At 34.5% G+C, this 18,016-nt stretch overlaps 3 non-coding genes across 3 annotated transcripts; all 3 read left to right on the forward strand.

Annotated features, from left to right (window-relative positions):
* The first annotated feature begins 920 nt into the window (after nucleotides 1–920).
* On the forward strand, nucleotides 921–1,134 carry LOC128868986 (small nucleolar RNA U3). The gene has a single exon (XR_008455192.1). It is a non-coding gene; the product is annotated as a small nucleolar RNA U3 (small nucleolar RNA).
* Nucleotides 1,135–8,239: 7,105 nt separating this feature from the next.
* Trnae-cuc (transfer RNA glutamic acid (anticodon CUC)) lies at nucleotides 8,240–8,311 on the forward strand. Its single transcript has one exon. It is a non-coding gene; the product is annotated as a tRNA-Glu (tRNA).
* Nucleotides 8,312–16,973: 8,662 nt separating this feature from the next.
* On the forward strand, nucleotides 16,974–17,045 carry Trnae-uuc (transfer RNA glutamic acid (anticodon UUC)). The gene has a single exon. It is a non-coding gene; the product is annotated as a tRNA-Glu (tRNA).
* Nucleotides 17,046–18,016: the final 971 nt, after the last annotated feature.

The raw sequence follows: 18,016 nt of genomic DNA on the forward strand, positions 1-18,016 counted from the left end.
CATAACACATTTATTTAAAAAAAACGCACATTCTACAGACAATTTGTCACGCATACAAAGTTCTTACTTAACACAATAAAAATTTCGTGTTTTATTTTCTTTAAATGGGCATTTAGTGCGTTTTTATATCCAAAGCTAGGCAACTCTGCAGTAGCGAGAGAGAGATTTGACTGCCGAAAGCAGAAGAACACCCACAACACCGGCAATCGCGGGCAATGCCACCAGATGTAAAAAAAAAAGTAAAGCTAAATAAAACTGAGTGAATTATTTAAATAATTATTAAAAAATGTATATTTTACAAAATTATAAACATGACATTTTAATTAGAACAGCTAGAAAAATGTCATGAAGAAAGAGCTAAACCTCCGAGACAAAAAATAATAAAAATAACAAAAAAAAAATGCTAAATCAAGTTACGAAAATGGTAATCTGGCCATACTGGAGCTAAAATCACGTAACTAGTTGTCAAATTCACTGAGCGCAAAGTAACGGGACCACGATGGGCGCCATCTCATTATTCTTTGCATCATGTGATCAATGTGCCTTGATATGTACATATATATATATGTACATACAAACATACGACTATGCGTATACATATGTACATACATACGCATACATATCTCGGCCGCACACTGGCTGCCACTTAAATTCTTAACTTATCACAATTCACAAAGCATGGTGTTGTTGCTTTTCTGCACACTCAACTAGTAGCGCGCTAATATAAGTTGTGTGTAGCGTTGGGACAAAGTAGCAGCTGCCATTGGTCAGGTAGTGAACGGCCTTTAGTTGATGTGTTATTTTTAAATAATACGAAAATATTTTGCTCGCTAGCATTAGCGTTTCTCAGTCTATTCTCACTTCTCAACCGTTTTATAAGCAGTTTAACTTAAGAATTTCATACTGACGCTGTTAAAGTTAAGACTATACTTCACAGGATCATTTCTGTAGTCAGTCTTCATTTACTTTCAATGCAAATTGAAAAATTCTCCACCCGCGATGAGGAGTTATATCGTTTTATCTGGCAGCGTGAGGTTTATGAACATCGTTTCTAATTTTGTCTTATGGTATATTTGAGACGTTGTTTCTTCGATGATCGCTCGGTTCAAACGGATAAAACGACTTCTGAGTGGTGTTTTTAATAGAATAAATTTCAAGGTTTATATAGGAAGTGTACTGGAAAGGATCACTAAATAGCCATGCCAAACAGTTAAGATTTATCAAATCAGTCATTGCCGAGAAACCCAAATGTGTGTTCCTCCCAAGAATGATAGAAACAAGGTTGCGCCCATCAGAGCGTACGTGACGTCACGTTTGCTGAGTTGTGCAGTATTGCCAACCATTTGCTCTTCGCAATAAATTTAGTGCTTTTTTATACCGAAAATGCGAAAATTTTTAAGTTTGGTGTTTGTTTCTTTTTGGTTTTAATTTAAGGCTACCGAAACTTTAGGTTAAAAAACAAACTATATTATTAAACAAAAAAAAGGTCACTCTGAGAAGATTTTAGTGCTAATGAAAATTTTTTTACTCTTATAAAATTTGATAATTTGAAAGTGCAAATTTAATTTTTGGCTCCATTTAAGGTTATGCAAAAATATTAAATGGCTCTCAACTCTTCTTAAGATTGAAAACCTTTTTACACATTTTAAAAAGCCTTTGAATTTATTGAATGCGAATTAAAACCATAGAGGTGTAATCGTTTCTTCCGGTCATCAATCCTTAGTGAGACATAGGACATTAAGAGTTATATTCATTGTAAAAATAAACAACAAAATACCAGAAAATACTAAAGAAACCATACTGACATTTTTACAAAAAGAGTACCTTATCTAGTTACATAACTTCCAATATAGCAAAAAAGTCGTTCCCCTAACAAAAGAGTCTCGCTTAACAAAAAACACTCATAAATTAAATTGTACATAAGCATAACACATTTATTTAAAAATACGCACATTTTAAAGACAATTTGTCACGCATACAAAGTTCTTTAAGTGATTCAATAAAAATTTGTTGGGTTATTTTCTTTAAATGGGCATTTAAGTGTGTTTTTATATCCAAAGCTAGGCAACTCTGCAGTAGCGAGAGAGAGATTTGACTGCCGAAAGCAGAAGAACACCAACAACACCGGCAATCGCGGGCAATGCCACCAGATGCTAAAAAAAAGTAAAGCTAAAAAAACTGAGTGAATTATTTAACTAATTCTTAAAAAATGTATATTTTACAAAATTATAAACATGACATTTTAATTAGAACAGCTAGAAAAATGTCATGAAGAAAGAACTAAAACTCCGAGACAAAAAATAACAAAAAAGGAATGCTAAATCAAGTTACGAAAATGGTAATCTGGCCATACTGGAGCTAAAATCACGTAACTAGTTGTCAAATTCGCTGAGAGGAAAGTGACGGGACCACGATAGGCGCCATCTCATTATTCTTTCCATCATAAGTATAAATGCAACTTTCTTTTGGCGCGTTGAAAATAGTCGGCAAACGTTGATTTACACCACGGACGAAGAAAGGGAGGATATACTTGCCGTATCCGCAGTGCCCACTAGGACCAGATTGCAAAACTCGCTACTGGTCCGAAGATCACTGATCCTAGACTAAATCGGGTGACGCCCCAAAAAAGCCTGCGGCAGACAAAACCTTGTAGCGGAAAATAAAATCGGCTTACAAAAGCTCGGTCAGTCAAGTTTTTTGACAAACTAAGCAAACGTTACCCAAATTTCTCTCCACACGAGGTAAGACGCTGATGAAAAAGCATGCATGCAGCGTCCGAAAGTATGAGAAGCTTTGAATATAACGGTAGTTGAACGCGAAGCTTCCAAGTCAACCAGCTAGAAAGAGACGAACGAGAATGTATTTCTCTTGCAAAAGCCAGCCTTCAAAGTTGAAGGTCTCAGCCAGAACAAATTCTTCGGAAACGGAGACTGTCTTCGCCTTAACTTGCTGTCAGCTGCAGTTCTGTTCAAGGGGTTACTCGCATGGTGAAAAGATATTTAGAGGTGTACTACCTAGCAGGCCGTTATTCGGCTCTGAGCGAACTTGACAGATATGCTGATGTCATTCAAAATTTAGCTTTAGCTTAGTGAAACCCAGAACGAATGACGTAGAATCCAAAGTTCTCCTCAAAAGAATTTTTTTTTTCGCCATAACTAACGAGCAAACCTGGTTGTTGTTGTTGTAGCAGCATAAGCATTCCCCATATATGTATGCTGTTGTGGGAAACCTGGTATCTACCCTCGCATTATTTTGTTTTTCACCATTGCTGATGGCCAAACCATCCATGTATTACACATAAAAACTCACGGATGACAGATACTAAATTTCTTTTCACCATGATAAAAAGTGGGCGTAAAATCGTATCGTGTGGTACCGGACTCAATATTCTCTAAAGATCTCGATTGCCACTTTGGCGATTTGTTACCGAAATTAGTAAATTTTCAGATAAAACTTTGTGAAAAGAATTTATTAATAATGAGCAGTGCAACCCTGATGAAGGCAATACTGCTGTTTCCGTGGCGCCGCAATTTAATGGCGGATTCTTATAGAACTCGACAAAAGAAAACGAAAGTAAAATTTGTTGATATCTCGCTTAGTTTTCGGGATATTAAATTAAAAAAAAAAAATAATAACAGTAATAATTTTTTCTTCAGTTTCGATAGAATTCGGCGAGATAAGACAAAATATAGGAGTAAAATTTTTCGATATCTCGTTTAGTTTTCATGATGTGTTTTATCATCGATTATTGTTTTATCTTTCTTTACGATATGGATGGGGGAAAAAGACGACTAGTTTATCATTGTTGTAATGAAGAATAAAAATATTTACCATGAATCCAATGAAAAATTGTCAACTCTTTTGACGCGTGTTAAAACTGTTCTCAGACTTCAATAAAAATCATCTGGCAATGTCTCAGAATGAGATGAGTCTAATTCAAATGTTGCATCAATATCTTCATCATCGTCTTCTTCTACATTAGTTTCCAGGCGAGGCCGTTTTGCTGGGGGAAGCAAAACTTCAACTTCTGGTTGTAATGTAGGAGGATCGATTTCTTTCAGAGTCAATCCATCTTTTAATTCGCCGTCCACAGTTCCTGGATACACTTTTTTGATGTTTAAAAGGAATGATTCTGGAACCTTTATCATCAAATTTGTTTAAAACATTCTTCCTTGAGCAATATAAACTCAAATATTACTCATATTCTACGGCATTTAATACTTTTTTTCAACAATTTGTTTTGGTTCTCCAAATCATTGATCGTATTTGTCTTATCAGATTTGTTCACAAATTCTCCTTTGCTATGGTTTGTCTGCAAATGAACAGTTGAGGAAGAAAACATTTGCTCTATTCCTTGATACTGTTTTGCACTATCTGTACATGGCTTAGAAGTATTGTGATCAACATACTTTTGGATATACGGCTAGAGATGACAAAAAAATGAGTTAATCGGTTAATGGAATCATATGATTAATTGCGGCGATCGATTATTAATTACAATTAATCGAAATCAATTTCAAATAACCGATTACTAATCGATGTTTTCCAGGTAATATTAAAAAATCATAAAGACAAAAAAATCAGAATTTACAATGTGTTAAAATTTGCCGGTTAATTGAAAGAGTTTCTTAAATATTTATTGAACTTATACTCGTATTCCATTGAAACTTATTTATTAAGGATTGAATTTAAAAACAACGGTCTTGATAAACGCTTGGTTGTCAATCTATTGCACTTTTCTGTAGCAGTGGCTCCTGCTTTTGAAAAAAGGCGCTCCGAAGGAACTGATGTTACTATTAAGAAACAATACTTTTGTGAAAGTGAGTAAAGCTTTGGATACACTGAGCTCATTTCATCCCAGGCGGTTACCACATCACGCTTCAATTCGAGGACCGGAGAATTAAGCTACTTTAATTCATCTTGTGGTTGCGTTAAGTCGTTCTCGTTTCTTTTCCGCTTGTGGGCCAAGGACTTATGGGGAGCCCATAAATCGAACTCGGTATCACCGGCGGTGGAAGTTTCACTTCCACTTCCAATGTTGTCTTCCATATGCTCGATTTCAGCCATTTCCCTTCTTATATGTCGCATAACTTTAGATAGAGCAATTGGATTTTGGAAATGGATTTTCTTAAAACGAGGATCCAGTAAAGTAGATTCCGCCAGTGAAAATGAGTGTTCCATTTCTCCAAATCGCCTATCAAATTGTTTTAAAATATTCGTTTTCAATTTATCTGCCGCCACAGATGTGAAAGAAATTTTCATAATTTGTTGGCGCCCACAATGAGCAAGTGGAATAACTTGACTCAATGTGGCGTACTTTTCTCCACTTATTTGAGTCGTTATCGCTTCCAGGGGTCTTAATAAGCCGATCATTTCAATAACTTCTTCCTTGTTTTTTTGTTGTAATCATCGGAGGTGCGTCAGAAAAGCTAATTAAAATTTGGCTGACATATTGAATCAACTGAATGAGGCGAGCAAGCATATAATATGTAGAATTCCACCTGGTTTTAACTTCCAAAATGAGTTTTAACTGTTTGCCTTCAGGTATTCCAGCAGATATTTGCAGTTGGCGCAAATTATCATTGGCTTTAACATGCCGTTTAATCCAAGTCACTATTGCTCTGCAGCTTGAGATGATATCGCTGACTTCAGGCGTATTTAATGAACTGTCACAAATTAAGTTAAGCGTGTGCGCGAAACATGGAATATGGTGATTTTTCCCAAAAGTATTATAAATATTGCTTTTGTTTATGGAAAATTCCGAAAGCGAACCTTTTAGTACTTCTGAGATGTGTGCAGCTGTATGGGCTTCAGTTAGTTTAAATACACCAATTGTTCCATAAAATTGTTTACTTTCAAACAAATCATGTACCGTCACACCGAGCATGCTGTTCATTTGGGCATGTATATCAGTAGTCAAACAGATATTAGACACATGCGATAACATCTTTTTAAATTTTTGCACTTCTCTATTATACATTTTTTCTATTTCTGCTTTTATTGTATTCCTGGTCGGAACTTTATAATGCGGATATTGATGTTTCATCAACTGCAAGAACCCTTTCCCTGAAATGGATACACATCCATATGTCTATGAGGAATCAGCAAAAATGCAGAAATAATAGTCATATGAAAGAATACCTTCCACATGCGAAAATGGCAAATTGTCCATTACAACCATTTCCATTATTGATTGCGTCAATTTCTAATGCTTCGTACCACCTGACGCGTGGGCCGCCTTCGGCCGCGCTTAAAAAAAATAGCCCTCATCAGTCCGACTCCGACTACTCAATCCACCGTATTTTTGGGTAGTACTTCTTTTCGCGTGGGCCGCCTTCGGCCGCGCCTCAAAAAAATAGCCCTCATCAGTCCAACTCCGACTACGCAATCCACAGTATTTTTGCGTAGAACTCCTTTCCGTGTTAGAACCATTGAACCCAAAATTAAAACATCATATGCGTGTATGTAGTAAGGAGGCACAATAACCCCCATCCCCAACATTAACACTAAACTTAAATACTTAATTTTTGTTCATATTTTGTTTTGTATTTTCATTTGCAGGCATCCGGCAACACCATACTGTTGTCATTCCAATCTTCTTCTTATTCGCGTTTAAAATTGGAAAGTGACTGTATAGACAAATGCATTTGCATTTTATTTTAATAAAAATAATTCGAATATAAGGATAAAAATAAGTAAAAACACGCGTGTGAGTGTATATTTCGTGAATTTTAGTGAAGTGTTAAAAAATATATAGTGTAATGTGGCAAATTATAGTGAAGTTCCAAAGGGCATTTTGAAGGCAACTAATTATGAAATTATTATCTCCCGAATAGTTTGGAGTTATAAAGAGTGTTCCTTAACACCTTACTAATATCTCCACCAAGTTTCATTAATAAAGACATAATAGTTTGCCAAAAATTGCTCAATATACATTATTTTAAATTCCAGCCTTTTTTTTATTCAATATCTCGAAAACTAAGCGAAAAAATTTCACTCCTTCATTTCGTTTTCTTTTGTCGAGTTCTATAAGAATCCGCCATAAGATTGCGGCGCCACGGAAACAGCAGAATCCCCCCGAAGAATTATGCAAGCAGTAGCAGCAAACTGAAAAGAAATAATTGTAGAAAACAATTTAATTAAAATTATATTACGATTATTATTTTCATATTGACGAATCTTGTCTGCTTTGAGCTTATTAATTTTTTAATTTCAATTAATAGAAACATTCGCAACACATTCATGTGAAAAATTATATAAAATCAACAATAATTTTGAGCCACTTCAACAAAATTTTACTATAGTAAAATTTAATGGACGATTAAACTGCGTACCCAATTATTTTTTCTAAAAATTGCAATTTAAACTTTTTTACATTTTTATAAATCGCGAAGTTTGAAACTGGAATTTTACGACATCTTTTAAACAATAAACTAAATTTTTATATAAAAAAATAAGTAAATAGCCAAAACTTGTCAATATGTGGTGCCAGTTGCAAAAATTTCGGGGGTGTATCAAATTTGAGCTATATTTCTCTGAGCGTATTGAAAAAAAACAAATATTTCTTTGCTACTTTTGCAATTAATAATGGAAATTCTTCATGATTTGTAATTATGCTTCATTTCTAACAGAGATATCGCGTTGCTTTTTCTCTTTGTTTTCCAAAAATTACCATTATATGTGAGATGGGCATGTTTGTTGACCGAATATAAAAAAAAAATTGTTTTGCACGGTTTCAAAAGTACATTTTTGGCTGACTTAGTAGTACCACTTTAAATTTTTCAAATTTTTCTCCCTCACTACTGCAAATAAGGGAGGGAGATCTGCTACAATTTCCGTTTGCTTAATAACTATTTTTTCTTTTCAATTCACTGAAGCCGTGTGCAACTTTTAACATTTCTTCAACGTGGAAAATGAAGAAAAAGAAACTTTTTTTATGGGGCATATGGCAAATTTTAAAAAAAATTATCATACTGTGAAAGAATTACTCATTTGCTAGCTACAGTATGAATAATGCATGAGAAATCAAATTTCAGCCATGTACATATGTATGGATATATGTATATATATGAATAAATATTCACCAGCAACAACTCAACATTCTCTAAATTGTCACCACCAACGTCCGTTACGTGGTGTATAAAAATATGTTGAAGACAGGTGGTGAATAAAATGGTAAGTTTTAGGTATTGTAAAATACTGAATTAATGTATCTGATTTGCCACATTTTCCTCAATACTCCCATATTGTCTAGTGGTTAGGATATCCGGCTCTCACCCGGAAGGCCCGGGTTCGATTCCCGGTATGGGAAACTGTTTTTTGCCTTCTTTTTTATAATTATTAATTTTTTACTGCTAGATTTTTTTTTTGTGGTACAGCTCAATTTATTTTATTAATTATTTACTGTTACATATTTTGTACAACTAAGCCGCATAGTCTTTCATATGCACATTAATATTTGAAATTATTACTCTAACACATTTCATATATGTAAAGGCATTTAGAAAGCAATCAAAATACATACCTACATATATTGTTTTTGCTATTTTTTGTGTGTGTTTTTTTTTCTATTCGCTTATTGAATTATTTAAATTAGTCAAATAAAACCAAAGATTAAAATAAATCCATAAAAATATCTTAATTTCGCTAAGTTACTAGATGTCAAAACACTTCCTTGGCACCCTGTATGTAGCTTACAAATTGTGTGGGATATTTTTTGGCCCCGCAGTTGTAACAAATTTAGGTGATTTGAAGTGCTATTGACCCCACTGCGGTTTTTAATAAAAAAATATGAATGCTAAGCAAATATTACGCCAAGGAAACAATGAAACACGAAATTGAATTTGTTAACTGCAAAGAAGTGCAGAAATATACCAAAAAATACAAAAGAAAAACCAAAGTGAACTTGTTGCACTAGAGGGTTTTGCGGGCTGAATAAGTAATTTAATTCAATTTCTACACTTTAGTATTGGCCGCACAGGGAAAACTTTAAACAGTTATTTTTATTTTTATTGTTTTTTCAACAACGCACAAACTTGCACGAAAGTAAAAATAGCGAAACCCCGAAATAATTTTAACAACAATAGAAAAGTGACTTATGTTAAATAATTTAAGTTAATAGTATTTTTCATTTGCTACCCCCAAACAAAAAAAAAAATTAAAAATACACCACTGCAGGGCAACGCACAAGTAGCTTTTACAAGCACAACTGCAGCGCCAAGGAAATTAAAGAGCAGCGCACCTGGAGCTAGCGAAAGCGCATAGAACAAGGGAGCTGTGTTGAGTAAACAGCGCTTTGAACTTTTGGACTTAAAGGCAGTGGCGCTCGCGACCCAAACTCATTCACTCACTCACTCCCACACACACACACACACACACACACATGTCCCCCGCACAAAAAGCGAAATGCGTAATTGCATTCGCATGTTTCTTGGTTAGCCCATTTGCCGTCGGCTGCCTGCTCCTCAGGGACACATTCAGACCAAAATGAAGTTGTAAGTAGACAAACCCCTTCCAACAACTATGCTGCTCCACCGTAGACGGGGATGTTTTGTTGGCACCCGGAAAAAGGCACAGAAACCGCAAGCTATAAAACAGGGCAAAGTCTATGTGCAAGCGGACTTGCAAGAAAAGTGAATGTCTAGTGTTCAACAAAAAAAAAGTGGCAATAAAAGGAAAAATTTCTTAAGAGAGTACAAATGGTTGGCAGCGCGGCAGGTAAGTGCTCTACAGGTTGCAGCTCGGCAGCGCCAGCTCCCCAAGGTGTGCGTCGGCTATTCAACCACCCGCTCGGCTGGCTGCCTGCCGCCTTCCACTTGATGTGGGGTTGCTGGCCGTTTAATCCTAGTGAGTTGCATGCTGCCTCGCAATTTCACTCACCCAATTTTGTGTTAAGTCTTCTGCTCAAAAATAAATAACTCTGCATGTTTGCATGTGTGTTCCACGTCTCGCTTGTGTCCTCTTCGGTTTGCTGTTAGTTTTCCTGTTCTGCTGCTGCCTTTGTATTTTTCAGCTTCAATGGTCTCTTCTTGTGTTTGTGAGCTTTTCAGCCGCGGGCTTAGTTTACTTTGTTTCCTAGTTTGGAATGTGTTTTTTCCATCATGTGTGTTTTTGTTGGTTCACCAAATTATCTTTCTAAACTCAAGAGGCATAATCGCGTATTTATACCCGTTTGTATGTACAACTGTGTTCACAATAATAGTAGCGCGTCATATGGCAAAATTTTGAATATTTTGAGAAAAAGTTGCAAAAAACAAACACTGAAAAAGGTCGAGTAGAGTTCAAAAATGTTATTTTTAAGGAATGCCACAAGATACCCCAGTATTTTAATGCTCAAAAATTGATTAATTTTATGAGAAGCAGACTAAAAGGTGTTACAGTTGCTCGGCGTAGTCATACATTTCATGTTATAATACATATAATATGTACCTATGCCTTAAAGCTTCAAGGCTTCGTGGATTAGGTCTTATCGTTCGGCTGGATAGAAACACTCCCGCTCTGAAAGTATTCGATGCGGCACCAGCTGGTGGTAGCAGAAGAAGGCCTGCTCTGTGTTGGCAATTTCAGGTAGAGAAGGGCTTGACTTCACTTGGTGTGCTCAACTGGCGTCGATTAGCACGAGAAAGAAAAGACTGGCGCGCTTTGTTAAACTGTTATTATTATATGAAAACAAATTATATTACTCAAAGTCTCAAATTTTTTATAAAATTAAAAAAATTCTACAAATTTTCATAATATTTCCAACTTTTTTGTAATAAGGTAAAAAAATTCGGGCTAAACAATTTTTTAGGCCATTAAATTTTGTTAGTTACTCCCGCCTTAACTTTAACCTCACCCAAAAAAACAAATTAGTATATTAGTATGTATGTATAGTATATAGATACTTAAGTTTATATTATCATAAGCCGAAGGCCCTGGCAGCCAGTGCTTACTACTTACGTGTGACAGTTATTTATAATTGTAACTCTTGTAAAAATAAATAAATAAATAAATTTTGTTATGACATTCTGCCAGTCTGAAGTGACTCAAGATTGGTGTTGATTTTTGATAATTTTTTGTGTGGGCGGTGATTTCATTTTCCTTCACATGGTGAATGCTTGAAATTTTGTTTTGTGTGGAGAAAAAGCATAAATCCGCCAGCAAAAAAAATTAAAAAAACCAACGCTATTTTTCAGCCATTTATTTATTGTAACTAAATTCAATGGGCTATAAAACCGATTATTTGCATTTTTCTCAAATTTCTGATTTAAAAATTTTAATGAAATTTTGTTGAATTTTTTAAAATTCTGTTTAAAGTTTGAAACTGGGAGTTAAACGGTTTTTTCTAGTATAAACTATATTTTCATAATTTTATTTATTTTTTATTTATTTTTAAACAAACATTCGAAACTTCACAACATGTCGCGCTGCTATTAGTGTGAACACAGATGTATATAGTGTGAGTATGTTTCTGTTAGCCAGTTAGCTTAAAGGCTGAACACAGCAAACTTGTGTAAAAAACATTAAAATGTTTCTTCTTCCATTCACTGAGGCTTACATGTTTACATAGCATAGTTTACATGGAACTGTCTCAGCTGCGGGCTAAGCAGGACTAGTACGATTTGGGTCACAGTTAGAATAATTACACTTTGTGGTTCTCGGTATGCCCACAAGCTAGTGGGAAAACTGGTGGGGTCTTTTTCATTTTCTCCAATGTATCAAAAAATCCCAAATTACACAAAAAGGGTATGATACACAGGGTGATCCATCTAGCGTAAGGGATTTAATTTATTTCAACTATTAATCATAGACGTGTGATTATTTTTTAATGATTTTTTTTTTTTTTTTTTAATTTGAAAGGGGAAACCCTGCCATTTAACATGGTAACAAATTTCATTCAAATTACTTCTGACGCTGGCCCATTCTGTTAATCCAATTTTTCAGTATATTTTCGCGAGTTTCAAAGCTTATCTCACTCGCGACAGCTTCGATTCCACTTTTAATGTCTTAAATAGGCTCTGCATGATTGGCTCAAGCTTTGTTCTTCTCAGCCTTCGACAAAAAATAGTCGAATGAAGTTAAATCGTGGTTTCCAGGCAGCTAACTGAAGGAACCAGTTCTGCTGATTATTCGATTTTCGAGTATTTTCCCACTTCTTCGGAGAGAAAAGCAAACCCTTTTGTAAATATTTAGCCATAAACTTAGTTTCTTTCACATTATGAGTATTGTTTTAGCTGTTAGAGTAAAAAAAAATTAATAGCTCAAATTCCTTTTATCAAAAAAATGTTAGACAAAAAGCCTTTTTAGTCTTCCAAACCCAAGGAACACCTAATTATTTATTTATTTGTTTTAAATTGTTACCGTATTATTTTTTCATTTATCCACCTTTTTTTCAGACAGGTGAACAATTAGTCACACTGTGCTCGGATTTTGAACATTTTTTGGCAGTGGTTTGATAGTTAATCTCATTTAATTCGGGTCTTCTAACAATGACGTTCCCCGTTTTGCCAATCGGCTCCAGTTTACCCAATTTGCTTAAATTGTCACTTTTTTTATAAATAACTCCCTCAGTTTTAAAGTTATTCTATTAAGATTTTGTTCGTGACTGTTTTTTAATCTTATTCTGAAAATTTCCGAAATCGGTTCTATATAACTTGTAGCCTCTATATAGCTATATGTTCAGATAGGGGTTTTGCGTTATAACTTCTCCAATTAGGCAGATACTTTGGATAAAATTAATGCACAACATTTTTTTTATAATTTTGTACCAGAACTCAAATGCCACAGTAAATTTTGTACCCTTTTCCCTGAATAGAAATAAAAGATTAGTCCAAAGTTCTAGTAACTCAGCCAATTATGCTTGAATCTTTAGCACAAATTTTGTCTGTGAGCTCATTTTTAGTTAATATTTTACCATCATTCCTTTAAATTTCTAGGCTAGCTCTCTGTTTTGTATAAAAATCTACGAAAATAGTCCACCTCAAATTAACCACAAAATTTCTACTATTCCCTCTTCAAATAGCAGTTTGTGTACTTTCACCGCAGACAGTGCTAAATCACCTGGGAATATACGGTAGTATCATTGCTGAGCATTGATACGTTCGAGAAGGAGAAGTACAAATCGTAAGTAGGAAATTGCGTTTTCTTATTATTTCGAGCTCGAAGAACTTTAGGGGTGAGAATGTGAATTGTAACGGTGTTAAAACAAGGAAAGCGAATTTTCTACTTAATTTCAGCAAAAAGGCAACAAAAAAAGAAAAAGCCAGCAGACAATGTGAAGGGTAAAAACGCAAAACGCCAAAGGTAGAACGCAAAATAAAAGTGAAAGCGAGGGCTCGTCAATAGACAAACTGCCAGCCAATAAATTTGGTAATTGGCAAAAGTGGGTATTTTGTGGTTTTCGTGTAAATTTGGGGTGAGTTTTGGCATGAAAAAATAGAGAGAGAAAAAATAAATATATTTCGGTGCATGCATAGTTAGGTGAGTTTTTCATGTGGTATGATTTATTAATTCTTACAATATTAATTTTTCCACTTAAAAATATTTCTTTTATTAAATATATTTTTATGTGTAACGAAATTTTTGAATCCCAGTCTTGGTTAGGTTAAAATGGTTGGACCAAGGGTGTCATTAAGAGCGGAATAAAGTTAGAACTCCATATCAAAAACTCAAAATAAGATTTGAAAGCTGAAAGCCATATCACCTGGAATATGAAAAAAGCAATATTTTTAACAAAAGAATATAATTTTTTCGTAAACAAATTTTTTATCGTACAAAATTATAAAAAAAATCAAAAAATGTTCAAAAGTATCTATGCTACGTAAACACTTCACTTTAAAAAGCTCTATACAAGAATTGCGAATATTGTATAAATCTCAAAATTATTAAATTTTTTCCAAAATTTTTTTACTTTACTTCTTATATACTATTAGTTTACTTAGGCATACTTAAATAAATAAATTTTTATATTAATTGACGACAAAGTCGAAAATACTTGTATTACTTGACATGGAATGGCGCATTTGTGTTATCTGCTCAAGGTTTCACAGAACTAATTGACCTATGATATGCTACGTCATTCAACTGTGCCGCAGGTAAAGATAGTTAACGTAGTTAGAAGACGTCTTTTCTCCAACGCATCTACAGCTTTGATAGTAGTCTCGTGAGTTCAACCCTAAACTGATGTCCTCTGTGCTAAATAAAGAGATAACCCTGTTAATATAGAAATCTCACTTTCCTTCCCTTCATAGAGGGTATATGTGCGCCTTTTCAGCAAAAGAAAAATCATTCAGTTTCTTTGTGCTATGTGGGTAAAACTTGCTTTAGCATGCCTTTGCTATGCGGCTTGAATGTATCTCAAGATTCTGTTTCAAAGTGACAAATGGAAAATTAAAATATTGCAGGAAAGGCGTCTGCTTTACAAAAGAGTTCTTAAAGTTACAGTTTATAGACATGCACATGAGGTGGATGCTTAAATCTGTACTATGTCTGCGTTAAAGACCTTTGGCAGTGAGAAGTTTTGAGAACCTTTTTGCTCACCACACGCGAGTCCGCTGTTTTTATAGCTGTTTGACTGTTAAATAATATATGTAAATTAATACCCATCTTCTCATTTTGGATGTGGGGCTAAATGTTATACGAGCACCTGAGTGGTCAATACCTAAGAGCGGAGAAAATATTACTCACCTCTCAGCTCTGCTCCACATTGTCCAATAATAACCTGGTGCTCCATTTTTAGTCTCCCAAAATCAGATGACGTTCATCGTCTTAGGGGAGATTCAATATAAATTGTCCCGTGAACTGAAAGCTGCTTTGAATTTTTTTTTAATGTTTCGAGTAGTGGGGAAAATATTGGATGTAGTTAAAGAATAAATAAAGATTGAAAAATTGAAAAACAAGCAATATTCTATTCATTAAAAAATCCCGAAGCTACTAAGCTAGAAATTAGGCGTTCATTACGACCAATTTCCAGTTGTAATTTAAAAGTAACTGATTTTTGCCACATTTTTTGTATAACAAGTTGACAAACTTTTAATATTGAAAATCTATTATGAATCGAGAGCAGAAGCTAATCATAAATAAGGAATTGGAAAGCGATGTAAATGACGAAAGAACAAAAACAAAAAAAAAACAGAAACCAATTTATGGACATACAAAGGACTTGTGCTCAATTGGTTTAAATGCGAATAACCGAGCTTGTTTTACTATTTTGAATTTTATACCAAACGTAAGCGACAGAAACAAAAAAAAATCGGCCATGGCATATAAGACAATAAAAGCGTGCTACAAGCTAAGTGCAGTCAATTGCTATACAGAGAGAAAAAACAAACCGAAACAGCACACGAATTAAAAGAAACAACCACTTTGAGTGCAACTGAGCGAAAGCAGATGACAGAGGAAGTGCAGCAGCAGCACAATGTCGCCTATAGCACCAAATGCTAAATAAGTGCGTAAGGGGCAAAGACACTCTCACACACACACACAGAGGCACGTATTCAATTTGAAAGCTCACAAAAGCAATTGCTACTCTACCAACAGAAGTGCTGCCTACGCACATCAAACATTTCTTGTAGTTACGTAGCAACAAAAGCGAAAAAAAAACAAATAACAGGCAATCGTACTTTGCTTCATATCCTGACAAGCGAAACACAAACATATATACATATGTATACATATATCATAGTACATTTTATCTAACATCCTATGCTAGTCGTATAGCTTCAACATTATCAGCAACAACAACTTAAACTGCAACTTTTGCTCTACTGGTCAATGATGTCCACAGGCTGGTCAGTGGCGCCACTCCACGCTCTCTGTAATTCAAGTGTCCACCTACATCCAAACGCATACCCACACTTACATCCATTCCCACCTAAGCTCAATGCAATGGCTGTCATCACAAATTGTCAGCACAACATCAATGACCTCTTTTGTATGCTTGTCATCCCTATGTGGACGCTCGTTGTTGCTTGCTTAATAGTTGTACTTTTTATTAGTAAAGCACTGAGCACAAAACTGGCACTAGTGGACGATTAAGGCTGCATTGAAAGGATAAATAGTCGTTTTTATATGTATATGTAGGTATGTACGTGTGGACTGGTTAGCAATTGTTAGTTGTACTTCAATATTTAGTTGTATGCACACACTTTGGTTGTCGTTGCTTGTAAGGATATGTAAACAACATATGGACTCGGTCATCCTGTGGAGTGTACTTGTTTTCAGTTGGTAAAAGTTTTTCCCTCAAAGCCGGATGATGGCCTGGAATTTCAAAGTGCGTACGATGACGGAATACAGCAAATCATATAAGTATATGTATATTTGTTAGAAAGAATTTTAATATGTTGTAGCTGGTAAATTACTTTTTCTTCTTGCCTTTGCAGAAGTTAAGTTATTAGTTTCTTTTATGTATTTGAATTGTTATACATAACTAGTTGGGATCTAAATGGTTTTTGAAAAAACTTTGTAAGTAGCTTATGAAATCTTGCACAGAAATTTAATAATTTTAATACTTCTGGCATTGGTTTGAATACATATCAATGACAAATAAATAATTATGGCTTAAAATATGATTTGCTTGTTCAATCCACCATATGTTGCAGCTGAAGCCGTCCCATTGCTATTTATTCTTCGACAACATTGGCAACATGGGCTAAGCACAGAATCGTGAGGCCGGATTTTTCAAAAAATTACATGAAGTTGACTAAGTTCGAGCTAATGAATTCAAAAATATGCTTGTGAGGAGAGTTTTAAACGTTTAAGTTCAAAGAAAAAGTGGACACTAGATTTAAACTTTTTTATAGTAATTTTTCTATTTCAGTAAAATTCACACATTTGCCTGTTCAACGTTATTTTATTAATCAAATTTAAATTCTTTACCATCAAGCAAACATAAATAATTTGATTCCAATTAACGTTTTTTCCATTTAAGTTTCACCGAAGACATTCACACACTTGTAATAAGTACTTGATAGCAAATAACGCCGAGTTATTACTCATCCCATATGGTCTAGTGGCTAGGATATCTGGCTTTCACCCAGAAGGCCCGGGTTCGATTCCCGGTATGGGAAGTAATATGTTTTTATATTATTCTTTCCTAATTTTGTTATTTATACTTTTCACATCTAAATAAGTTAAGAAGTGTAAAAGTGCCCTTAGCAACAACTACATGAATGAAATAAGCGAACGCTTCGTTATTGCTGCTATCGTGAGAACACGTGCTCACAGTACACACAAACGAGAACAATAACGATCGTCGCTGCTATACAATAACAATAACTGAAGTGTGTTGAGTTTTAGAGATAATTACCTGAATTTTTGTTGTATTGTGTTTGACAACTTATCAGCGTGCCCATTACCTTTGTTATTTATTACATTTTTTCATGCAGTATTGCTGTTATTTATTTGTTGTTTAATCTTAATACAAATTTTTTCCTTGTTATTTGCTTACTTGCAATTCTCATACCATTCATTTGACTGGTGATATTAAGAGTTGTAGCATAACTGTGGATAATTTGTCATTTAGTAGAGGTGAACTGACGTTCTACCCTATTAAAAGGTCATATGATGTTTCAGGATGATGATTCAATCGTGATTAGAGTCACTCTCACGGTTCCGACGGGGTTGCTCCTGCCTGGGACTAGTGACTGAACTGATGGCCCCAATTGACCAACTTCATATAAAATAAATTCCAAGGTATACCTATATAGATGATAAATTAAATTGCTCTAATTATGGTTGTCGAAATACGTAAGTACGTAATTAGCAGAATTCACTTGTGTGTGTAGTGTTTTTGTACTAACTTTTTGACGTTAAAATACTTCGGGAGACATTGAAAGCTTCGAAGCTGTTTTTCGTCTTAATCTTTTTGTTTTTTCTTTTTTAATTCAACTAATTTTAATTAATTTCGCTCTGTTTAAAAATTGAAATGTTCCATTAAAATTTAGAAAGTACTTAGTTTAGTGGCTTACAGAAAGATAGCAAAGAGTGTTTTTTTTAGCTAAATGAAGAACTGTCGATAGCGATAACTCTATTGTTTGAG

This window comes from Anastrepha ludens, chromosome 6 (genome assembly GCF_028408465.1).
Source record: "Anastrepha ludens isolate Willacy chromosome 6, idAnaLude1.1, whole genome shotgun sequence".
In the NCBI taxonomy this organism is placed as follows: domain Eukaryota; kingdom Metazoa; phylum Arthropoda; class Insecta; order Diptera; family Tephritidae; genus Anastrepha; species Anastrepha ludens.